General features: G+C 30.4%; 2 long non-coding RNA genes across 6 annotated transcripts in view; one reads left to right on the top strand and one right to left on the bottom strand.

Annotated features, from left to right (window-relative positions):
- The window catches only part of LOC121120309 (uncharacterized), a 52,075-nt gene that overhangs the window by 5,666 nt on the left and 18,867 nt on the right, over window positions 1–27,542 (top strand). The window contains exon 3 of one of the 5 annotated variants that reach the window (XR_005865006.2): window positions 13,579–16,574. The exons of 3 other annotated variants lie outside the window; for them this stretch is intronic. This is a non-coding gene — a long non-coding RNA (uncharacterized lncRNA). Of the gene's footprint in view, window positions 1–5,074; window positions 6,287–13,578; window positions 16,575–27,542 lie in introns of those variants that run through there. One more of the 5 variants, XR_011780525.1, reaches the window with a different exon arrangement.
- On the bottom strand, window positions 1,319–9,977 carry LOC121120326 (uncharacterized). Its single transcript, XR_005865018.2, has 2 exons — window positions 9,504–9,977; window positions 1,319–1,760 (listed from the first exon to the last, which is right to left on the bottom strand). It is a non-coding gene; the product is annotated as an uncharacterized lncRNA (long non-coding RNA).

Here is a 27,542-nt window from a genome sequence, read left to right as displayed (position 1 = left end):
CAGATTCCATTGCTATGAACCAAAGGATAGTTTTTTTTTAAATACCCAAAGTCTACCAGCGACAAAAGACCACTACTCCCTTCGATTTGTTAATTACTTTGATACAAGGTTCTTAGTACGAAATGGATATTAAAATATCGAACATTCTACTATCGAAATTTTTATCCATCTTTTTAAGCAATTTGCATTCCTTTAATGTGAAAAAAAGAAGTTATATAATTTATTGATTCAAAACCTTAAATAGTAGAAAATATAGATGTTAATTTTCACGCAAAAGCCGACCATCTGGGATGCATCAAAAATTAAATTTTGAAAGGATGTAACCCTTGATTCTTTTTCCAAAGGACAAATGGTGAACTTTGTCTTATTGATGTGTATTCGGAGGTCATAATTAGGACTGACAAACATCAGGACGTAACCCATTACTTATCAAATTTTAATTGAGTTTTATTCAAGTTTTGGATCTCAACTCTGCATATCTACCAGATGTGGGAAAAATGATTATACTTTAGGTACAAGTTGAGTCTCAGTCTTTGCTCACAGCCCAAAGTCCTTGATTAGTTTCACCGAGTTCAGTAAGTTTCTTTTGATTTCATAATTATAATATAGGGTCCATAATGTAAAAGCTTTTTCTGAGTTTATTATAAACAAACTATGGAGTCCAAATCGAGTCGCAAGTCTCGAGGCCAAGTCCCCACTTCTGTTAACATCTACCTACATCCTCGTGCACTACAATTGGAACGAACTTTGACATCATCTTGATCCAGAATAAATGTATTGTGTCGATTTTCTGGGTTTTATTAAATATATTTAGAATATGAATTTATAAATATGACCTCTGTTGGGGACAATCACTCCGGTACCAGAGAAAAAACTCGGCCGTGATGCATTCATACGGGATGATGACGAAGTCAAAGCTTGTTTCAATTGTAGTGCACGACACTGTACTACCATAGTACATACATATCATATTATTTGCAGTAAAAATTTTAATTTGTATTTTCTTTCCATTCATTTTTATCTCCATGTCAATCAAAACATGATGGTCAGGCTAGACGATTTCTATGATTTTATCGACATTTTCGACTATTAGTTTTGCATCTTTGACATTAAAATTACGGGAACTGAATCGAAAAAACCAAAATACCACAGATTGGCTATTATAGTATCAGAACCATAAAGATTATTCACATTTTCAGCCACCTGGCTTGTCTTTACGCTTTGCTCGAAGAAAAACTGTAAAATATGGGGCATTTTCTCTTTGCTGAGTCCCATCTTTGACAACCGCTCAAACAATACTGAGTCAAACAATCATAAGACTTTTTAAAAAGTTTTTATTAATACAAAATAATATCATTTTAACACCATCTAGCGTCAACCGATTGCAATTAGGCAATTCAAAATGCACATTACTAAAACAATCTACTAGAAAGATAATGTGTTTTCTTTTACTGTACCTATTATATGTATAATCACAGTTAAGGGTTAATTAGTCGCAATAAACTCTCAGAAAATGAGAATCCCCAATAGTTAGTATACAAAACTACATATTATTATACAAACTATAACTAACTTTCGTGGGTACATCTTTTTTTTAGGAACGGAGCTTAGAATATAAATAATATTGAGCCAGTGATTAAGGTTCATGGGATCATATTCAATGTATGTAGATATATTGTTCCATGGTTGGTTATCATCCACCCGTCTCCTCCTTCTACGAGTACATATTTTGTCTTCCATCTGACTAATGCCTGGAAAAACTAATAATAATAATAACTACATATAATAATGATAATTTAAATCTGTCAAAATATTATACTAATGATAATCTACTTCATCATCTAAGTACTATAAAAATAAATAATAATCATAACAAGAATAAGATTTATGATAAAATCATATTCACATTTATCATAATTATCAGGGTTATTACATTATTTTTTTTATTATTACTTGAGTATCTCTCTCTCTGTTTCTCTTTCTCAAGCCTCAGTCCCCTCCTCTTCTCTCATTGTCTAAAAAAAGTGATTTAAACCAACTATTTTGAAGCCTTTTTTTCAAAGAAAATAACATTAAACTCAAACCTTCTTTTTTTTTTATAATATCAACTATGTACATACTCGTACAGGAATACCATGACATACAAATTGAATACGAGCTTGCTAGTCAAAGAAATAGAGGAAAAGCAAACTAAAAAAAAATACAATATCCGTCAAACAGAGGTATTCCCTGGGGGTGGGCTGAAAGGCCTGTAGCCCCCTCCAAATTAAGGAAATATTATTTGCATATTTGGTAAAAATGGTCAGAAAAATAGCATAAAATTACCTGGATTTGGAGAATACTGTAACAAATGCGATTTTTTTTTGGCCAAAACCGATCACTGTTTAATCGGCCACTATGCTCGACTCGTTTTTGAAATAAACAAGAATACAATGTATTTTCTCTAAAACTATTTTTGTCTGTTGACTCTTTCTGATTTAAAGTAGCTAACTTTGTGTATTTATGATTTCAAAAGGGTAATTATACATCTTTGCTTTCTTGAAGGTATCTTAGCCATTTCTTAACACCTTAAAAAATGTTTGAAAATTTAATTTCCTATATTAAATTTTTTGGATTTTTTTTTAAATCTACAAATGTTCCCAAAAAGTTAATTTTTTTGCAAAAAAAAATTGAAAAATCTATAGCTGCTCATAAAAATTAAAACTTTAAGGAAAATAATTAAAAAAAAAAAAATTTAAAGATTAAGTTTTTTCGAAAATAATTCCAAAAATCTGCAGTTATTCACAAATAATTTCATGAATCCATAACTGTCTCCATAAAATTATTTATTTTGGAAAAAAAGTTTCAAAAATTAAATTTTATAAAAAAATTCCTTAATTTGGGATGTAGGGGGAGGTGCTACAGCTCCTTCAGTACGTCCCCTGCGGACGCTCCTGAATAGTAGAATCTCATATTTTTTGCTTTTTAATTTAATAAAACCAATCTAAAAATGTGTTCCGGAATATTGAACATAATGTTATTTTATTTGAATCATTACTCAATTAAATTTTTACCAATTGGTATTAAGTTTTGCAGGGATTGAATCTATGTGTATATTAATAATTTACACTATTAAAAACCTCAGAAAGTGGAGCAGGAAGCGTAAGGTGTCCCCTAAACTTGCCAGAAAATTATTACGAGAGGTCATCAAGAACCTCCGGACAACAACTAATGGAAACGCTCGACGAGTAGGGATGAAGATGTCACAGTCCACCATTGAGCAAATCTTGCACAGAGGAGGTCTCAATGGACGTAGGCCACGGAAGACACTGCTACTCAGGGAAATCATGTAGACGCTCGCCTGACTTTTGCGAGCAATTATCTGAAGCAAGTTCCCAGCTTTTGGTCAACCACATTAGCTTCATCACAAAAATAAAAATTCACAAAAAAACCCCAAGGATATTGTTAGGACAAGTTTATATACCCTCTTGTGTCACGCTTTTGAGATACAATTTCCACCAATTTGCTTGCTCCCACGTAAACCCTATGAAACACTTTTTTACTTAAAAATGCCATTACCGCGTCTTTTATTTGTTTCAGGATATAAAAAAACCAAATATGTTTCCAACAGTCCAGGCAAAAAAATTTAAAGTTTTTGGAGGAGTGATACAAGTGCAGTGGCGTTTTTCTCTCTCCTTTATGTTTTCCTTCCAGTATCCAGGGCTATCATATTATCTATAGAGTTGACATATTTGTAATGGAAAAACTACATTTAAAAATTAGAAAAGAAAAAAACAGATGCTGCATTTGCTTTTTCTTCTTTTTCGTTCATTATTTAATAGATCGTCGTGGGTGTGTTAACTCCTCCCTCTGAAGTAAGTATTTTACCCTATCTTTGTTATAAATTGTTTTAAAAATGAGTTATACTTATATATAACTAGAATGGGCAATCGGTAAAGCGTAAACCCTCTGCCTAAAATCAAATTGAGTTATTTTTCTCAACTTGTTCCTAAGTCATGTTCGATTATCCATTTTTTATGCTTTATGTTCAATTTGGACCTCTCCAAATTTAATGGTCTCTTACTGTGACCATCAAGTTTGATCAAAATTAATACACTTTTGCCGTAATTTCGGTGAATAACAAAGAAACAAACAAATAGGAAAAAATAGATAACCTCCGTTCAACTTCATAGTCGGTGGTAAATATATTCAACTAGGTGATATATCGGGCTACAATGACATATTTCTTCAAATAAACAACAAACTAACGTGAGTATTCAAACAAATCCAAATTTGTACAAACTCAAATTCAAACTCTTGGCCTTCGTCTTACTTCTATAAGTACAATATACAGAGTGTTTCACCTGAGGTCACGCATTGCATGATATATAAAAGTGACACCATGTTGGGGATCTAGAATTTATTAAATAAAATGAACAAATTTCCAAGAAAGGCTTCTACGTAGCACATTACAAATAAATAAGGATTTAAACAATTTTATTAAACGTTATTTATATTTGTGTTAAGATATGAAGAATATTAATTTATTATTAAAACTATTTACGCAAAATATACGTCTTGTGTAATTTAGTAACCTTTTGTGACCTTTCGTGATATGAATTCCCCCCCCATTGACATTTTGTAAACGCCCAAGAGTAAATATAGATCAACTTTGGGAACCAGTAGTTTAGAAGAAAGAAGAGGGTTAATTTTTAGAATTTATTAACATTTATTCTTAAATGTTAATAAATTTTGATTTTCGACTATTTTTATGGTTTATTTTTTTTTAAAACTTTGTTAAAAATCTAAGATTTTAAATTCACTTTTTTAAAGCCAACTTGAAGATCGACTTTAACCGTAAAACATTAGACGTTTAATGAATTTATAAAAAAAGTTCCCGACGTTGCAGACAGAATGTAAAAAAGAACCAGTTCGGCAAGAAAAAAAAACAAAAAACGGTGGGCCCCTATAATAAAACCATATTTTTTGACACAGTAATAGTTTAAGTCATCCATAGCTTTTAAACAAATATACCAATCTAGTTGAAAATTTAAAAAAGATCTTGTATACAAGATTTAAAACAGAAATGCTTTAGGTCAGAGCCTTGGCATGGGTAGATACTGGAAAATCGGGATCATGGAGGACATGGACACCATGATCACCAGAAGTAAGGCCAAGTCGATGAGGTAGCATGCCAAGGCTCTCAATGTCAGTGATTGGATTGTGAGGGAGTATGTGAATGATTTGGGAAAGGCTTTTTATGTACAACGACATCGGCAACTGTTTTCAACAACAACCAAATCCCAACGGGACAAGAAAGGCCCAAATTGTTGACATGATTAAACCATTATGGGTCAAAAGTTTGCACCCTTCTCATTACACTGTTCCCCCTTCATCTATACCGTTGGGAGTGTAGTCGAGAAAAGAGCTAGTGCTATCCCTCACCGAAATTGGAATGATCTCAATGCTTCTGAGTATTAGTAGTGGGCGCCCATGTCCAATGCCTTCATCAAGAAATGCTACGGCCCCTCTAAGCCCATTTTGGAGGTCATGGTAGCAGCCAAAGGGAATCATTTTTGAAAATAATAAGATATGTCAATACAGAAGTCGTTGATAGAGCTTCTCCTTGCAAAAGCTTACCCTATTTTTTCATTTCCAAAAAGTCTACAACTTTACCTTGCACACTGTATATTACTAAAGTAAATTTTGCAAGTCTTACTGCCTATTCATCGACGCATAAGGACTCCGCCTAGTCACTAACTATTTTTATTTTTGTTTTTGTTCGTTTGATTTGTAAACAAATAATACACATTATATTTATTTAATTTTCTTTAAATGCTTAGCTATTTTTTTTTCTAATAATGTAATTGGGAAACTTTTCTTTTCCTTTTTTCTTGAGAGATATATTGGCTTAAGATCTCTCTCTCTCTCTCTCTCTTTTATCTTTTTTTTAGCATATTCCTAAATGTGTTTATACAGCTACTACAACTACTACGTATCATTTATATTACATGAAAAGTTTTCTCATAAAAGAAAAATTACCTTTCTTTTTCCAAAGAAATGATGTTAAATAAAAATAAAATAAAAATTCTCCCTAGTTTTTATTTTATATATAATTCCCCCTCTTTTTTATATAAACAAAATGTCTTTAGTTTTTATCACTAAATTATGTTACTTTAATTTGATGTTGATGATGATACAACTTTAATTTCATTATAATTACATCATTTATGGAGTAATTTACGTTCTCTCTTATGAAATGAGGCGTCCTTGACTCGTTCTCCTCATAGATAAAATATCATTTTATATTTACGTTTGATACTAGGTAAATAAGTACTAGACAACAAGGATAATAGGAGGAGGCCCATGACATCATAAAAGTACTTAAAGGTATGATATTATTCCATCAGAATCCCGTATTTTGTTATTTAGTCATGTTACTCCAAGTTTTGTACCACCACTCTGTAGATATTTGATTATAAGCTGTGGATTTGTCTACACATCCCTCCATGTGTGTCATCATTAATATATAAATTTCCACTGTATTTGGTTGTCGGTCCTTGATTTTTCTGCTTCTTATCTCCTTTTCAATGTACTAAACGTTGACAGGTTGAATTCAAATTAGCTCCTGTCAATTATTAAATAATTAACTGATTTTGAACTTTTTTAAAGGAAAGGTTGCGAGATACAATGAATGCAGCGGCATTGATTTGTAAATTAAACCTTGTTAACCGTGAATAGTTTATTTTCACGTGAAAGCCGACCATCTGGGAGATATCATCAATCAAATCATAAAAGGGTAAACCCTTTCTTTCGTTTTCATTAAGGAGAATGGTGAATTAATTATTGATGTGTGTTCTGACGTCATAATAGAACCCATTACGGCTTATCAAAAAATCTATTTATCTTATTTTATAATATCTCAAACCCCTGTCCTATATAAAAAAAATATAATGTTCACATTTACATTGTGTAGGCAATAAATAATTAGTTATTACTTTATTTCAGATTATAATCCTATTTTTATGATTCGTAATCGGTCCAAAACAAAAATATTTTAATTTGTACCAAATATTTATTTTATTTTTCGAAATATGTTCATTTTATTTAATGAAAAGATCCAGTATATGCCTTTCAACATGGCGTCACTCTCGTTTTATTATGTACCTATGACGGTAGAACATCCAACAATCGGGAAAAAGGACAACATTGGCTACCCATGAGCTTAGTTTGTGTAATTTTCTTTATTCTTTTGGAGGAAGATAGATTGAGATTTAAAAAAATACTGTTATGTGAGACGGGATATTCCAATAATTTGAAAATTTATTATGTACTTATTCACTTTTAAGCTGTTGGTTTGTTGTAAGATGTCGAAGTTTCTTTCTTATTTTCTCCTAATTAGTATTCTGAACCTTGATTGGTTGAAATATAATTAGCTCTTGTTAAGCTGTGAATAATTTCAAACAATTATTGAATAATCATTCCACAGTTGAGAAGAATTGGCTAACTACCTACTGATTTTGAGCCTTTTCTCCCCCCTGTTTCTTTCCAAAGGAAAGGTTGAATTATATAATAAGGGTAACGATTTTCTGAATGTTGATTTTTGAACTCTAATTAAACCCTGTAAGTAATTGAATACTAATCCTGACTCCTAAATCTATATTAGTAAAGTAAGGTTTGTCTTTCTGTCTGTATGAAAATATGACAAAAAAAAGTCACCGGGTTCACTATATATAGTGCTTCATATTATAAACATATTTTGATTTAAGAGAGAGGAATGTAGTTGTCATAATGAGATATTTTCAGCGTGTGCATATAGTGTATGCAGGGCGTACTCTATATAGTGCTTCCTGATGTAAGTCATATCAATATTTTTTATGTAAGATTCATGTGCGTGAATGTTAAGATTTCAATAAAATATATATGCTGGGATGTTAAAATGAATTTTGTTTTTTTGTTGTTGTTAGTGAGCACTCTAAGGACTAAAGTACTTATCAGCCATCCCAACATATGATTTTTTTTTCTCAAAGTCTTATTATTCTTTCTTTCCTGAGAAGATAACACGTCATATGAATTGATATAAGTATTATTGCATTGAGTATTTACGTGTGAGTGTGCTGATGAAAAACGGAGTGTAACTCTTAAGATTTAATGGAGAGTTATCTTGTATGTTATTAAAACAATTTTTTTAGCCGATGATTAATTACTCTAGGTAATGGCTGGTTGAATAATAATTTCATAGCTACGAATAATTTGCTAACTACAAACTTATTTTGGGCCGTTTTCTTTCGGGGAAGGGGCAACGTGCTGAATGGTGATTGATTTAGTTTTAATTAAACTTTGTAGGGGACTGAGTATTAATCCAAACTCTTAAATATTGAATAAATCCCCATTAGGGAAGATTGAGCAAATTAAGAATGGATTTTAGGGCTCTTTCCTTCCTCTTCCATTTTTGGATGAAATGTTGGTAGAGTAGATACAGAACACATTTTACTCGTAAATGATTACCAATGACGTTTTCAATAGCCAATTATTATAAAATTAGTAGTAATCATATTATTTTGGAAGTGAAAACCAGAGTTGAAACTTGAAACCATTGAATTGTTTTTGTTTTTTTTAGAGGGCGGGGGGAAGGTAATTCTATCCGCCTCTTTTCAAGTCTTCTTGTCCCCAACAAACAATAGCCTTCTTCAAAAGCCCTCTGATTATATTATACAACCATGTTATGTGGACTCCTTGACGTATGTAAAACAATGCGCCTTAACTATGTATACATTTAGGACATGATCCAATGAATGTGAAGTAGCATTTAATACTTCTTCATCTGCCACTGTGTATTGAGATCACTGTGTGTGGATATCCCAGGGATTAGAGGAGACTTTCATAATTTATGTCACTGTCCATTTACAAAGATTATTATAGGAAACAGAAATGAAAGGAAGTTATAAATTAGAGCTGTCTCTCAGTCTGATAGAAAACAGCATTGATTATTATTACTGAGAAGTTGGTCCCAAAAAGCAAACGCAAAAGCTGTCCCTTAGAATAGTTTTTAATAATTTATTTCATTATAGATATCTGCTATTGACGTCATCATATATCAATCTTCTATTATTTTAATAAGCCTAATTTAGAATTTAATTAAGTTTAAATTACAAATATTAATGTACTTTAAAAATAATTAAATTTTTACTAAACTAATTCAAATGCTATATTTTACTTTAATATTAATGAAAATGATCCTTTGTAAAGGATTTTTTTCAAGTAAGGATAATAGGCACAAGATTGGCCGATTTTAAGTACAATACAATGGACCAATACTACCCTATAAATTAGGTCAGTCTTTTGTTTTAATAGAATACAACATTCATTATTACTGAGAAGTACATTGAAGGGAACCGAATTGGAAGCATTTATCCCTATTAACGTTGACACGTTGATTCTCATAAATCACAAAATTTATGAGAATAATTCTTTTTGCAAAAGATTAACTGTAGATACAAAATTGACTTTTCAAAATGCCTCACCTTTTTTGCGGAAATCTTTGGCATATTAGCAATTCCCTCTTAAATGGCCCTTCGAGATCTTCCACATATTTGTGAGGCGTAGTGCAAGGCTTCCTCTCAACTTCACTCCGTAGAGTATAGTCGAGAGGCGAAATGTTAAATGATAAAAGAGATCATATTTCCCACATTCAGAGTAGCCCAGTTTTTCTTGCTCCAATGTGTGCCATAACTGACCATCCCAAGATCCTTTACAGCCAATCCAGTCGTCTTTGGAGCTCCTTAGCAAGTTTTTTGCATTCTTTTCGTTGCTTGTCGTTAATTATAAACCAGTCAGGAACATATCAGTGCGTACTTTACAAAGCTTCTTATTTAAGTCTTCTTCATCCTCTTTAAGCATGTTGACACTAGCCAGAAGCTTACAACTGTCCCTTGGACTCCATCTTGAACTAAGGAGTAGACAAAAAGATTTTTGAATGCTCAACATTGTCAAGCTTGTGTTACTTAACAAGAGATAGTATAAAAAAGATGCTGGTAAATATAAACTATAAAGATACGAGTAATCAAAGTGAGTTTCCGTTCCGCTTCCTCACACTGTAATCAATATCCTTCTTGAGGCATGATGAATTCAAAGAATCCCTCTGTATTTTGCAAGGCATCTGTCATTATATTTTTTTCTCTCTTAACAAAAAATAAGAAAACACAAAAACAACTCAATGTACATAAATTCTTTTGTAATTACAGATTTTAAATCTCAATTAAATTCTACTAATAGTTTAATTAAAACTACGATATTTTTCTCTCTTTTCTTTTATGTATTCTTCTCAATTATTTAAATTAATTCTTATTTTATGGCCATTTTTTTAAAGTCGTAACTTCATTTTTAATACCCATTCTTTTTACATATTATTATAACTTTTTTTTTATTCGTTCATAGCAACCATACATAATAAATAAGTATATGAAGTATTCAGAGCCTGTAATTGATGACCATTTAACGAATATTTAATATACAAATTTCATACAGGGTGGATCTTATCTAACGGTGCACATTATATTTTTTTCAAATTTTCAAGAGTAAAATTTAAACGAGAGATTTTGTCAAGACATTTATTTTACAAAGTCTTCTGACAACAGTGCTCGGCACAACCTTTAATCAATATGTGAGCCCTCAACTCACATAATTGCATCTATACAAGACCTAAAACCCAAGCAGACCTTGACTAAATAGTTAGATTCGAGGTTGGTCCACTCGTTCTTGATTACGTTCGAGATACTGGACACACTTGAAATTGTGTAGCACACGCCCTCTCCTCCAGACGCGCCTAACTAGATTATACCAAGGGCGTAATCCATTCGCGTTTGGAAAGGAGGATGGACTCGTGTTGAGGCCCCAAAAGACAAGAAATTTGGTCTCTCCGGAAGGCCCAGGTATTAGCGGAGCGATGACACGGAGCTCGGTCTCGAGTGAAAACAAAGTTGTGTCCGAACTTTTCTCTGGTCCAAGGTTTAGCTGAAACCAAATTTTAAATTATTTGATCATTTTAGTCGAAAAACCAAAAAGCTGCATTATTAAAAAAATGAGTACATTAGTATTCTAAAGAATTCACAATTTAAAAGTTATTAGGAACCAAAATTATCATAGGACGTAATTTTTAAATCTTAAGAGATGAGTTGCTTTGCTATAGTGATGAAAAACATGATTTTCAACATAGGCAGAGTTTGTCAGGGGCTGGGTAGACTAGTTCCTCTGACCACAAGATCTATTATATGAATATGTATTATATACCTATGTAGTACGTAAATAAAACCAGAGAAGCTGTTGAAGTAGTAGCGGAGTGGGGTGGTTTCATTATAAATGCAAGATTCTATAGTACTCTTAGAAATACAGTTAGTCGCTATCATGCAATGGAGTAGTGATGAACGTGCGTTTGCCGCCGAAAACAAACATTGCCAAAAAATATCGTTTGACAATATATTTTTTAAATTAAACTTATTACAATTTAGCTACTGAGTTTTTATTGGTACAATTTATGAAAATCTGTTCATTGCTTCAATTTCTTATTTACAAAAAACAATTTTTTTTCTTCATTTTCATAATTTGAAATTTGCCAAATTCTTTGAACGGCACTAAGTACACGAAAAAACATGGTAAATAGCTAAATTGTTGCCATCAGATCTGGTGTTATACTAGTTTTTTAACTGGTGTGGTTTGTCCAAACTGTGTAGTTGGAACCGGATTAATTCCAGAAAAATCATAAATTTTATGACTTTTGTAAAATCGCCATTATTTATCTTTCTTTATCAAATAACTCTGGTTATTTTAATACCAAAGTTTTGTTTATTCAAAAATGGGGACGTCATCTATCTAAAATGAGTTGAAAAGCTGTATAAAACCAAATTTTAAATGTGTTCTATCATTATAAAACAAAAATAGAACTTTTTTCATTTATAAAACTTGTTTGATGGTTTTTTGAAAAAAGGAAGAAGCTTTGTTGCCGAATTTTGTATAAATTTTAAACACTGTCAATGGTTGTTTGCCGATTAATCAGTTTGGTCAACATAAAATCAAGCTAGAACGTTTTTCCTCAAAATTGAGTATGGATGACGTTTTGATTCTTGGACGAATTATGTCAATTTCTATAAACAAATAACTTTGATTAATTCCCTTGGAGGTACTGTAAATTGCACTTAAAGTATACGAAACTGATCGTCACAATAAAAAAATGATAAATTGATACAGCGTGTCCAAGCAAATAATGAATGAAACATTGGAAATGTTTTATTGACACACTAAATTATTTAACGATTTTTTCCTTGAGATCAACTGGTAGATAAATAAAAACAACAAATTATTTTGAAGCAAATTTTTTCATCAGACTAAGGACTACTGCAACGGAGGCCTAAATAAATTGCTGTAAGTATTTCTTGACGCAGGAATAAGTTATGACGAATTCTCTTGCCAGATTTAAAACTGAAGGACAACAACAAGAGCCTTGTGAGCAAGCCAGGAAGTCACAAGACCAAAAAAAACTCAAAAGTGGTTTGAAGACAAAATGTCATATTTGATACTGTTGAGCTTAGCGAAATTTGTTCACGATTCGCCTGGACAGGCTGTAGATTATACTTGAAAGGCCTCTTCGAGGCCGATATGAGTATCTTGAATCAAATCAAATTCTAAACAATATTTAAAATTCTTCAATATCTTAAATCATACCACAAATTTCAAAACATAGAAATAATTGAGTCAAATATGCCTATGAAATATTGAGCTGTATGTTTAAAGTAAAAAAATTAATTAAGATTTTTCCCTGTTCTTGATTTTTGTTCACTTATGTATTATTGAAAAATGGGACATTACTTTACAATATAGACATTCTTAGAGGTCAAAAACTAATTTTCTTGCATTTTTATCTGTACTTATCTATGTAGTATGTATGCCATTGAATATTTTGATTTCAGAGATGAAGTTATCAGTGTGTAGAATAAAAACATAGATAAATACGTATATTTCCTAGATTCTACCTTTTTGAAATACATTATACCTTCAACTTAGACTATATAGATGTATACATCATTGTAAAGTTAAAAGAATGGAACAATTAATCAAGAAATTAATAGCAGGTATGTAGAGACATATAACATACCCATCTATCCACCTATGCATTATCTTCAAGCGTGGACTTTGTCCTGATGATTTAACCATTAATAAACGTTTTGCAAAATAAGCACAACAAAGATAGACACATATTATATTGACTTTGAAATGGGATTTAATTTCCCAATCGAAATCATGTTTTTTAAAGTTATTAATTCTACAACATGATATGAATTTTTAAGAGTGCAAAACATTGATTAATTACATGGTACAAATTTTCATATATATATGTATGTATATATGCACATATGTATGTAAGTGTGTGAGTATCATGCTAAAGAGATTTTTGTAAGCCGAACATTGAGTGGAGACCCAAAACTTTTAGTAACATGTATTGACGATTGTATCCTCGTTATTATTAATTACATGGTTTTATTACGAAACCAAACAACAACTCAAACAGAAATAAATTTTTTTTTTTTCTTGTCCACTCTTTATAAGAGTTAAAATGTCCGAGGAACAACAAAAGAAGGCAACGGCTCAGTGCCAAGAAGGTATCAGAGACCGTTGGTATCTCCATCCGGACTGCCTACAACATCAAGAAGTTAATTACATCCCATATAGCCAAGAACATCTAAAATTTGTACAGCAACAATATATCTGATCTCTGGCCTGTCTCCATGTGCCCCTCCTCTAGCCCTGACCTCTGGACCTCGCACTTTGGTTCGTTTTAGAAGTTAACATCTGCCGTACCTCTCATACAAATTTAGATCACCTCCGACCTGCCCTTATGACAGCGTGATACGCCATGGGTATGGCTTTCATCGTCAAGAGCTGTCACTCTGTTTGTCAGCATGTCAAAGCTGTTATTAGTTGTGAAGTTGTACATATTGCATAAAAATATAGCTAGGGACAATATTGAAACATATCAGAAATTGGCTGAGGATTGTCTAATCTTGATTCCATAAAAATCACGTTTTTAACATTTTTTTAAATGCATCTTCTCAAAGTCCAGGTAATCAGATATCCAGTATATAAAAGTATCAATTGGCATATTATTGCAAAATAAACTCCTTACTTCTTTGGGAGGGATCCATGACGTGGATTGGAGATCCGTGACTAGGATTTTCCTTCAGGGATAATCACTAGCTCATGAAAAAAAGTTAAAATATGTACTTATGATTAATTTGACACTTTTTGACATACTTTAAAATGTAACATATTTTTTACATATAAAAGCCATATTTTCTACTTGACTATATTGGATTTTTTAAGATAAATATGGAGTTATGGTTTTTTTTCGGATCTGTTGTTAGAATATTAAAAAAATTCTCAACAACAAATGTATTTTACAAAAAAAAAAATTAATAGTTTGAACACGACATTTTCCATGACCATATATCCCCGTAGTCATGTTTCTTTAAAAAAAAGTGATTTCCCGAATCTTATTTGATTTGCGGAAGATTGGAGGGGGGATTTCCCCAGGTATTACGCTTAGGTATCCAAGACTATTAGCAAAGAGGTGGTATATAAGGTTTAAATCCTTTCTATTTGTCAAGCGCTGTGCATTGTGCAGATACCTTAAGTATTTTTTTGATTTTTTTAGAATGATACTTGCTGGGGAAGAGTTATAACATGGCACTAAAAAAATGATCCCTTTAAAAAAACCTTTTAGATATTTGTATAATGCAGCCGAACAACTATGATTGTCAGGATTGAACCTTTAAAAATAATTTCTTTTTCAAAAATTGCATATTTTTGCCCATATTCAAATATCCAAATGACTTTAAAAAAACAAATTCCTTTTAGACCCATCTGACGACTCTTCCCCAATATTAGTTTTCCAGAAGCTATATGCAAATACCTTTAGAAATACTACAGAAGGGACTTCAATTCCTTTCCAGATAGATTCATCTTTAATTTAAAAAATTGTGCAAGATTTCAAGCAAATCTGATTATTATCTAATGTGTATCCCGTTATAGTTCAATAATATTCTGATTATAGGGAAATGGGAAAATATTTTTGATTGAGAAGCTGTGAAATAAGTATAAAATTAAAGATAAAATATGGATAATGATATTGTGTTATGGTTTGAGAAACTTATGCTTAAATGAAATGAAATACATATGGGAAAAGGAATGCTCGTTATACGCAGAAAATATATTTATCTTTCAACTATCCCTTCATTAAAATGACAAGAATATTTTACAGGAAACTTGTAGTTATAATTTTTTAAGTTTATTTATTTAACCAAAAAAATTAAATAATAAAAAAAGTAATGGTAATGAATTAATGACTTTTTTTCTTGAAAAAAGTCATTAATTTTCTAAACCTAAAAGGGTTGGTTATCCTTCATCTTCTTTTTACGACATAGACCCGAGACACTCGAGCAAAGACTGCAATCTCCTTAAGTCATTTTCACCATTCCGATTTTGTTCTTGTGAATTTATTTTTCAAGCTATTTAAACGAAACTTGGCAAAAAAAAAAAAAAAAAAATAGCTGTACTCTATTTGCTTACTTTTGTCAATCTGAATTAAAGTTGCTAGATGTCGTAAATTAGCATCAAAGTCATATAGGTTTATTTTCGACCACCCTCTCCTTTGTATTTTGTTGTCAGCTGTCAATGTTTCTACTTCTTTCTCAAAATCGGTGTTCTGAACATAGATTGTTTGAATTATAATTAGTTCTTCTTAATATGTGAATACGTCTCAACAATAATTGAATTAAAATTCATAGTTCGGAAGAATTGGTTAACTAGTTCCACTTGACTGTGGACATTTTTTAAAGTTTATTTTTCCGTCAAAGGTTTCGTGATACAATAAAAGAAACTACGTGATCTCATTAAATGAATCAATCCACCATCTTCCTTATAGATGACCATTGAGATTGCGTTGAATTTAACAAACTTTTATTTCATTCCTTGAAAGCTACATAATATTTTAACCCAATAAGAGAATGGGTCTTAACGACTCTCATATTATGTAAATATAAGAAAAATATACAATAAACCCAATATTGCTACAATATAATTATTGATACAAGGGTGTACATATGTGTAGGTACTTTGTGTATAGGTGAAACTTTTTACTGCAGAACCTTAAAGCCATTAGTGATATTAAACCCCATTAGTCAGTAACATATTTTTTTCTTTCTTTTTTTCAATTTTGAATCAATATGCTAATTTTTTTTTCATTCTATTCGTTTCTTCTACCATAAATTTATATAATATACATACATATATATATATATATATTATCAATGCCATAAAAACGTAGTAGCTATGAGACTTACTATACGAATGTTTGAATTTATTTCTCGATTATTTTATCCTATTTTGTATATTATTTGAACAATATTCGTTGTTTTCATCAATGGGTATATGAATGCTGTTGTTCCTACAAACATGAGAGTATCAAGGAGTCATATTTGAGTACCCTTTCTCGCTTATTCATCATACAAAAGTAACAAAGTTTTTATTCATTATTCGGATAGAAAAGGTTTTATTTCTGTAAATAAATATGGGATCTAAATATTTGCTATCATGTGTATAGCTATGTGATCCATCACATCGTATTTTCAATCTAGTAATTTACTAATTAAGAAAGAAAGAAAGAGAAGAAAGAAGATCTGAAGAAATGCCTGGATTCATATTATAAATTTGTTGGGATTTGTGCAAGATAAATGATTTTCATAAAATAAAAATAAACTACAAATAAATATATTTATTGTAGAGTGCTTTCACCTTCGTCCCACACTTAGTGTGTGTCGGTCCAGTCCAGTCTTAGAAACGGTCTTATCGGTTCCTGAAATTTTTCTTTAAAATTTGGATGGTATAGCCAAATAAGATGTATAAGAGATGTAGTAAAACATTAGAAAAATACAATTGTAAAATAAAGTAATTATAATTCAACCAATATACGTGAAGAAGAACGAATAGTCCAAAAGAAGTAGAACCATCGCCAGTTGACAAAAAATACACTGTAGACTTTTGTGTAAGCCAGGGAACGCAGTGAGTTATATCTATCTACTTATTGGAGACATCTATATAATTCTCTATTTTGAAGGGAAATTTAGATATACAGATGTTATTTATAGCATGTCGTTACTTTTATTTTATCTTGCAACCTTTACTCTTAAAAGAGACAGACAAATGCTCCAAAATCAGTTGGTAATAAGCCAATTCTTCCCAACGATGGAATAATTAATCATTGATTATTGGAAATTGTTCACAATTTAACAAGAGCTAATTATAATTAAGCCAATTAACGTTCATAACCCAATGATTGGAGGGGGGGGGCGGGGTTGTAGAAAAAAAGACAGCTGAAAACAAAATACAGTATATTTTTATATATTGTGAAGTAACGCCAAAATAAGAAAAAAAGAACCCTTATAAATCCTTTTTGGTATTTGAGGATCTCTCCCATTGTATCTGTGTACATTAGGAAGCCAATCCATATGTAGTGAACATTACTATTTAGATTTTTATAAGTCTGACTCCGAAATTTGTATTTTTTCGTATTTGATCAGATGGATTGACTACATAGGGGAACAATGAGGGAGGGGGGAAATTCGTACAAATGAATGCAAGACAATAATCGAACTTATCTATGGGGGCAGAATCCAAAACTGATCTCAATTTTTCTCTCTGAGATTATAGTAATTCAGGAATATTTTCTTTCAGAGTCATTTTGTACCCTTAAAACAATCCTCAAACCAAAAGTAGGATTAATAAAACTTATGTAAAAGTGTATTTTAATATTAAAAAGTTTTAATATTATAATTATGCATCTTGTTTTGAACTCGATATATTTCCATTTTGAGGCTAAAAAATCATGAAAAACGACACTCTTCTTAAGACCCTCTCTCATAACTTATTCATAATACATTGTGATGAAGAATATTATAGCTAATATTATAGAAAAATATCCAATGTATAATTTAAAAAAAGATATATTTAAAAAATATGTTTCTTCCATTTTGTAGTGATCCCATTTTTTATGGGGGTGTAGTTGAAAATAGTAAACATTACCATCATATTTTCAATGCCAATTTCATGACGTCATACCTCGTAAAAAGAAGGTCGAGTCAATCACAGGAAATACTTCTAACTTGATCAATGATCATCCATCTTAAGAGACGTTCGAATTAGGATTCCGAATTCACGACCGCTTGGATGTAGGGACTGTTGAACAATTGGCACGACTTGTCTGCAGATACACAGGGCAAACTCAATATAATTTTGAACGATAATTATGACTATTCTCTTCGTGTTGGTCTCAGAGTAAAATTGAGGATGAACGACTGTTTAATTTTTGCATACATAGAAGTATGTTCCTGGCTGATACAGAGTGGCTCTTATGTTACTTTTCTTCTGTTCATAGCTGTTTGTAGTTACACAAATAAAAGGTGATGAAAGCGAAGCAATTCCCCTCCCCATCATTCTTTAAATTGTCAGCGTTATCTTGTTAATTTTCATTTTCATGAAATGTGAAAAATCCAAGCTTAAAGCAAAGTGTACAAAAGAAGAAAATGATACCACGGAGTAATTTAAATTTTTACTCACAAATTCGACTTCTTCTTAGTGTATAAAATTTGAGATCCTGTCATGTTTTGATTGTATAGAGGTCGCCTTAGTAGCTATTCTTTTAATCAAACAGTCCCTATAGCTTCGATTAATACAAGCTCATAATATTCGCAAGACATGATTTAATGATTACAAAAAATTCCGCTATAAACAATTATAATTGTATTTTAAGGGATTTGCTAGCTCACGCAACCTTGGCATACTCATCATTAAATATTTTCATTTTTTTATGTATATTATATATACACAAATATAGAAATTATAACTTTTTTTCCTCATTGTACAAATAATCATAAAATAAAACACTAATAACAATAATAGCTTTGTACAGCTACCATGCACAAAAAAAAAAAAAAAAAAAAAAAAAAATGGCTATATATAAATAAATATAAAACAACACAATTCATAGAGCTTATTTAGTAGGGAAGGCATGTTATGAATAAATAATGAAATTACAAATTAATTCTTGAACTTCGGTTCATCCCTAATATATACATTTATATATTATAACGTTACATAAAATAAAACGCCCATTTTTTTCCCCAGAAAAACATTATCTTTATTTTTTTGTCCTTTTTTTTAAAGAGTAGAACAGTAATACCTTGAGGATACGAGTTTTTTCAACTACAAACTGGATTCCAAGATAAAATTTGGAATTATTTCCGGTTCGTGGGCACATATTAGAAGTACCGAAGGACGGTATAAGTAAACTTGTATAATCCGATCCGAGATCTGAACTTGTTTTGGAGACTAGCACTTTTACAGATATATATAAATAAGAGGGACTTTTCGGATCTTAAAAAGCTAATAGTATTGTTTAATAATGGTTTAAAAAAATATATTGTCTATGTCGAACGTAGCATCTCTATTCTTCTTGTTTAGAGCTTGAAGCGACATTCACATAAACAGTTGCATCGCACACGTAGTGGGCCAATTCTTCCCAACTATTGAATTTGTATTTAATAATTGTTGAGAATTGTTAAAACGGAGGTAATTCCAATTCAACAAATCTATGTTGATTTGAACAATTTGCGAAAAATTGATTGGTTATATTTAAATTAGTTCTTGTTAAGCTGTGCTCAATTAACGATTATTATTGAATAATAATTCAATTGATTGAAGAATTGGCTAACTATCATCTGATTATGGGCATTTTTTCAGTGTTGTGGGATACAGTCTTGCTGGTAACAATGTTACTTTTATTGTATGTATATTGAAACTTTTTTCCTCAAAAGAACGATAAAAATGAGCCAAAATCACTTAGTAGTTAGCCAATTCTTCCCAACTTTAGAATTAGTATTAAATATTTATTGACAATGGTTTACAGCTTCAACAGAACTAATTTTAATTCAACCAATCAACTTTCAAGAACATTGATTATGAGATAAGACGTAGAAATTTTGACAGCTGATAACAAAATACACTATATATTTTTGTATTAACAAGGCCCTTGGTTGTTACTTCACTAATAGAAAAATGTGACTCTATTTGACAGTCTGTCGATGCTCAGTATCTTTATAATAATTTGTTGAATATTAGAATTAGCTCCTTTTAAGATATGAACAGTTTTCAACAACTATTGAATAAAAATTCCATAGTTCAGAATAATTGCCTACCTACGAATTTATTTATGATATTTATTCTATTTCTTTTTGTAGGAGAGGTTATGTGATACAATAAAGGTTACATTTTATTATAACAATAATTCCAATAATATCTATAAATTATGTATTAATAGTAATAACTATTAATATTGGGTTATTCATTGTTTTGGCGTAAGTAATCAATCAAAATATAATCATAATTCGGATCCTATTTGATTAAGTTCCGAACTTTGGGGTCGAATGCTCATAAAATTCAAGGCAAGTCTAATTGTAAAAATTTGGGGTACCCGAAATTTATTCAAATATTTACGTTTAAAGAGACAAACAAAGGCAAGAATAGTTACATAATTAATAACATATGGAAAAGTAAAAAAAAAAAAAAATAATATATATATACATTAGTGTCAGTCGATTTCCGTTAATTTTAAGCCCGGAAAAGATTAAAATTACAAAGTTATTTCTTATGGGATAAATTTCGAGCTCTTATGAGCTTGTATTAAGCTCGTACGTCAAGATGTTACTGTGTATAATACATAATAATTGCAACTTTTCCTTCAATATCCCCTGATATAAATATTAATTATATTAGGCTTATTATTATTGAAACACAAGAAAAAAAATCTGATACATATTTTTTAACTTTAATAAACGCAAGTTATAATTATTAGTAACTTACTCATAGCATAATATAATGTTTATATATATATATATTATATTAAAAAAAGGAGACATAACCTCCTGATTTTAATTACAAATTTAATTTTAATGTATATTAATTTTTTTGTCATTTTATTTAATGTGTATTATAAAAAAAAGTTTCCATAAAAAAAATATAATAATAATAAAAAGATTTTTTAATGGACCCTGTGTTCATAAGAGTACGAACCTTATTATTCCCATAATTACTGTTTGTTCCTTTTTTCTATTTTGTTACATGGAATAACATTGAGTAGAAAGTTCATTGGTCAAAATAAACCCTTCATTCATAGAGTTTTATGGGTGCTTCTATATGGGTATGAACGTAGGGTAAGCCTTTCTATATATATATATAAATTTACTCTGGATTTATTCAATTTCGCGGCTGATGGATTCTACTCCCCTCTTCTTCTTCTTCTTCTTCTTCTCTCCCACCAATTTTCCCTTCCTTCCTTTCATAAAAATAAAAGAGATTTAAATATATGTATATTGTATATATATATATATATATATATATAGTTAATAAGACATCAGTGACTAACAACGATTTATACAATGAAAAAATTTCCTAAAATGTTTCCTCATAATTACAAAATGAGTGGACGAGGGGTGGTAAGGGCATCTGGAAAGCTGTTTTTGTACTGATATCCGACTAAAAGGTGTGTAAATATGAAACCAAAATTTACTAATATATTACAATACCTGTTTATTTTAGTTGCCCTTCAAGATAGGACGGCTCTTCATTTTCTCAGATGCAGGGGGGTTTAAATCCTTAGATGTAAATACTCGGGTAAATTTTGGGTACCCTTACTTTCAGATACAGACCGAAACCAAAATTAGTCTCGAATTTTATGAGCACTTTATCCGAAGCTCGGGCCTTAATAAAATAGGATTCGGATGAAGTTAGGTTTTTAATGATTACTAATTCCGAAACAAGGAATAACCCAATGTTAGTAATTATTAGGCTGTGAACCATTATCCCTAGTATTTAATAATAATCCCGCAGTTGGAAGAATTGGCTAACAACCAAATGATTTATGGACTTTCTTCTATTTCTTTTTGGAATAGAAGTTGGGAAATACTATAAAGTTAACGAGCTGTCCTATGTTATTAAAATAATAATTATGTTCTAATAGTAATAACATTGGGTTATTCCTTGAATCCAACCAATCAATATTAAGAAAACTGATTAATGAAAAGAAGAAGACACATCGACATCTGACAACCAAATACATTGTAAATTTGTGTGTGAGTGTAGGAGCATGGGGCCCGGGGTTACCTCATACACAAAAAATAACACTGTATTTGGTTCTCAGCTGTTGATGTTTCTACTTCTTTTCTCCTAATCAATGTTCTGAACGTTGATCTGTTGAATAAAAATAACAATTAACAATTCTTAACAACTATTGAATACTAAGTCAAATATTATCAAAAAACAAACACAACAGCGATTCGAATGGAAGAAGTGCCAATCACTTCTCTGTTATTAATTATTATTCGCCATGATGGATTATTCCTATTGGAAAAGACTGATGGATTGAGGAACAAGCATAATATTCACTTTGTTATGATCCAAGATGTTTCAGAAGTAGAGGCATTGTCGTGTTTATTATTTCATTTATTTATAGTACTACAAGTAAAGGATTAGAATTACATTCAAACCACAAGTTACTGTATTCTCTTTATTCAATCATCATTAATAAAAATATTATCCTACAAAATAACACTATTTAATTTACGTATATTATAGTAAATGAACAATACCTATTTATCACTATATCATTCTTTTAAATTGAATTGAAATATGCAATCGCAATATATTAAATATTATTTTTCAACTAAATCTTCCAAATCGTCCTTTACTAAAATTTCCTTCAGCCAATTTTTTTTTCGGGCAATATTCTTAGAACCCAAATTTACACTTTATTTTTTAGCTATCGATATGTGTACTTCTTTTCCCGAGCTTTTCAATAATCTAAACATTGATTGTTTGAATTCCAATTACCTCTTGCTACATTGATAATAAGTATTTACTGTTATCTATATGAATAAAGCAATGTTTATCTGTATGTACATATGCTCTTGGGTATTTATATGAAATAATATCAACTTGTGCTTCCTTCATTTTAAAGGATGTTCCATTAAGGAAATTAGGGCATTTTATTATGTGACCATAAGAGCATTCAGTGAGTTGAAACAAATTGACTTAATTGAGTGAAACATCTGTTCTTTTGTATACAAATCTTGCTATTTGTCGTACAAAAGTATTTAAAAAGTAACATTTATTCAACTCAAGAGTCATTTAGTGACTCAATCCCGTAGAGTCATTTTTGATCTATGGAATATCATTAATTAAACTCGCAGGCGTTTTGCATGTAAAATCAAGCGGGTGCTTCATATTAAAAAAAGATCATATATTTATAGAGGTGTATAAGAAAAATAAGCAAAAAGGAATGGAATTTTGCAGTCGTTTAGGCACATGCATATTCTATAAATTATATAACTCTATATTGAATTTAACTTTAAAGCTCAGCCAAAAAGTGCTCTGACGACTAAAGTACTCTTTATCTCATCAAGTCATATTAAAAAAATCATGTACATTCATGAGACTCAATCTATTAAAAAATAAAGATTAATAATTTCCCTTTTTTTAAATATGGGATATAAATATTTATTTTAGCATTTTTACCCCACAAATGCTAAAATAAATGCTATTTGTAAGGGTACAATTAAAAAAAAAAAAGGAACCACTTCTATTGTAAATACTAGATGATTTTTACAAGCCTACCAATAAAAATGTATAAATATAGTTTTATACCAAATAAGAATATATGATCTTATGATCTTACATAATACTAAATGGTTTGAATGTTTTCAAAAATACTGGTTCTATATGATTGTGTTCTTAAAAAATCGTTTGGTATATTTTTGGTTTTTTAAAAATAGGTTTTTATATAGGTAGAGCGGTATTCAAATTCACCTTTTTAGAGTCCAATGGAAGTAGAAGCTATAAGGAAAAAGTTATTCACAAGTTCGAATGCAACAAAATATAGTTTAGTTAGATTTCTATGAGTAAAAATGGATTGAATCAAATTATATAAAAACATCTTTTATATAATGTAGATATTTGTTTATGGCTTGAAAACTTAAAGGGGATTGGACCTAGTTTATAATGAACGAATATAGATAAATAATTAGATTTGTAAGTTCTCAAGAAAAGGCATTCTGGATTAAAAGAACAACGACATCCGGAAGTACAACGAATTGATCTTTGTATTGTTTACCGGTAAGAAAAGAGAGGGGGGTCACTTTCCCATCGCATGACTGAAGCTGGAAATTTTGTCTTAAGGATCCCGGGTATCTCTTCACTTCTTCAGTAAGGTACTGATCATTCAGGCGATTATGGGTAGGATCAACCTTGAAAAGCTTCTTGTCGGAGAAGATTTATATGTTGATGACATCCTCCGTTTCATGAAATTTTAGATTGATTTATATAAAAGAGTTACTCTGCTTTCACGAGAAAAACGTTTAAATATTTTATTAAATCTTCAAGTCAAAAACTGGATCAAAAAAAAAAAAAAAAATATAAATAAATATATTTGTACTTATTATTTCATTTGGTGGTGTGTTTTTTTTTTCCCTTTTGTGAAAAATTAGTATATTTTCTCGGATAATTATCAATGATAAAGTAAGTTTTTTTCTTCCCTTGCTTATTACTATATAAATTACGTATAATAATATATAACAACTTTATAAGTCTACTCTTTCTCTTTCTTTCTCTTTAATAAGTATTTTTTCCCTTTTCGCCAGTTTGATAAATTGTAACACTTTTGGAGCCATTAATCAATTATATCCTAAATGGGTTGACTCAACCCCCCTTCTTCTCCTTCCACTTTTGTTTCCCTTCCTGCTACAAAATATACACAACACATGAATACTTCCGTTGCCTCTCACAGACTTTATTGAATAAACCCTAAATTTCCTCCTATGGAAATGGGGCGACTTCATTAGACTTCCACGTAATGTTGAGTTGACCTTCTAGAATAAAAAGAACAAGGAAATACCTTAAAAATTACTTATGACAAAAAATCTCATTTAAGCATTTGTAAAGTTTTATAAGATATGCCCTTAACGCGTGCAATATTTTTTCGAGTTAGCAATCTGAGGATTTTTTTTTCCTAGGCTGTTATCATAATTATTTAATTCTGTAGAAGGGAACTTCTAAGTATAATGTAATCACTAATGCGCGTGCTCATAAAAGACGGAGAGTAACATTGAGGGTTTGTTACTGGGAGTTATAAGGAGGGATGCTAATCAGTGTTATTTTTTAACTCGCCCAATTTAGTCTTTAGTTGGAAACTAAAGAGTAAATTTTCTTTTCCTAAGCTTCTATCATTATTATTAAATTCCTAAAGAGTTAACTTCTTTTTCTACTGTACACAAGCTATCATTGATTGAACATTTGGAAGTGGTCATAAAATAAGGAGAGTACACTTGATGATTTGTTGAGGAGTTATAATATTAATTCCTTCTTGGACTCAGAGTAGAATTGAGGATCGACTTCGAAGCAATTCTGTTCTATGTTCTAGTTTAGTTCCTTTCCGCCCTCGTCCTCGTCACAGCTGCTTGTAGCTGATTTAATGAAATATCATGCTCAAATTGTGAGACTACTATGATCATATTCGGTTTCTTTTTTTTTTTACATTTAAAGGTTAGAGTCAGTGGTTATTAGTCTAAGTCCTTCATGGACTCAGAGTACAATCGAGAATCAACATCGGTGTAATTCATGTCTAAATAAGGGATCTGTGTTAAGGAAACAATTTGTTTACTGATTAGAAAAGGAAAAACGGTTGATGCTTCTGCTCTTTCTTCTTTTTTGTTAATTATTTAATAGGTCGTCTTGTTGTTAACTTCTTTTTCTGAAAGAACAATTCTAGCCCATCTTTCGTCTAAATTGTCTTTAAATATATATATATATATGAATCTAAATATAATTATAATATTTTCTCTGCACTGATGCTATTTTAAATGTAGAAGGTTCTTCTTTTCATTTTTTTTGTACTAGCACACCCGGCTGTTTATTGTCGTTTTTTATAAATACTCATGACAACCCTGAAAAATAACCTGGATTACAAAGCTGTAATTTTAGTAAAAATTTTCAATGTCCACAAATTCACCTTCGATATACTAAAAAAAATCATTAGTTTTTTTTCAAGATAAATAAGAAATTTTCTAATATGGCAAATATGACCTTTTTCAAATATAGGCCTAAATGAAGATAATTCCAATGAGATCCCATTCTATTTTTTTGCTTAGTCATAGTGTATAAGTAAGGTAAAGCTTTACCGAAAAATTGGTAAAATCAAACTTGAATCATAGCTAGGGCAGCATTTTTAATATTTCGCAATAATGGTATTTTGTAAATATTATTTTTTATAAAAGTTAAATTAAAGCACTTGCTCAAAGTTAGAATTTTAAAGGAAACTTTTGGAAATAGGTTATGTTTGAGCAGAGTTATATCTACTGAAGTTCAAGTATCTTTTGAAAAGTGCCAAGCAAGGAGCGACTCCGAAACAGGGTCTCGTGCTCGCATATATCTAACACTTCAGACATAGTGTTCTTTTTTTGTATAAAAACCCTCACCAAGAATGATCAAAATCTGGGAAGAGGATGTCGTTAGAGTGTTTACACTTGACAAGGAATGCCCCTTTTTATGAATATTCTGTTCTAAAATAAAAATATTTAAATATATCTAATGTCAAATTCAGATAAAAATAACAGCTTTATCCAAATATTACTGACATTTAAAACTCCCCATTTCTTTTTGTTAAAGGTGATGTTTGTATATTTTGTAATGTTCATATTCATAATTAAAAAAATCATATTATATATGTTCCATTTTTATATGAGGATTTTCTAAGCAAATTGTTATTGAAGTGCTTCCTATTTTAAAACTGCTACCGAAATACATAGCTCTCTATACTTTATTCCTTAGTTCATAATCCAAACTTAATTAAAATTTATTTTGTAAAATAAAATCAGTCTGAAGTTGAACAGAATTTATGTAATGGCCCCATTTTGACTGTTTGTAAGCCGGATTACAGAAATAATTACAGATCGATTTTGGAAAAACTTTGTAGGAGAATTAAATATTTTAACAGTAAGAGACAATTACATCTTTGAGAAATAAATCATAATTTCCCATACACGTTGGAACAAATTGAGATAAATAAATCAGAGTAAAAATGATTTTAAAGGGAGGTTTGCACTCTACTGAGTGCCCACTTAATTTTTTTAGTAGCTTTTCCTTGTCAAGACAAATAAAAGATTAGTTTTCCAATCTGAATTACTGTGAGACCATTTAGCTTTTGTTATTGGATAAGTTATTCTATGTTTATTTGTAAATTGGATGAAATTTTCAATATACCTAAATATTTTTATTATTTATGCACAGTAATTCAAGCAGTTGTTATTGTCTGGATAATTTATTGTTCAATGTTGTTTCTATGCAAAAAGTTGCTATATGAGAAATATATACTATTTCTATGAAAAAAAGTTCAAAAGTTTCTGATATTTTGA

Source organism: Lepeophtheirus salmonis, chromosome 1 (genome assembly GCF_016086655.4).
Source record: "Lepeophtheirus salmonis chromosome 1, UVic_Lsal_1.4, whole genome shotgun sequence".
Taxonomy (NCBI): Eukaryota; Metazoa; Arthropoda; class Copepoda; order Siphonostomatoida; family Caligidae; genus Lepeophtheirus; species Lepeophtheirus salmonis.
Note: the sequence above shows the minus strand (reverse complement) of the source record. Positions and strands in the feature narration are given on the sequence as shown.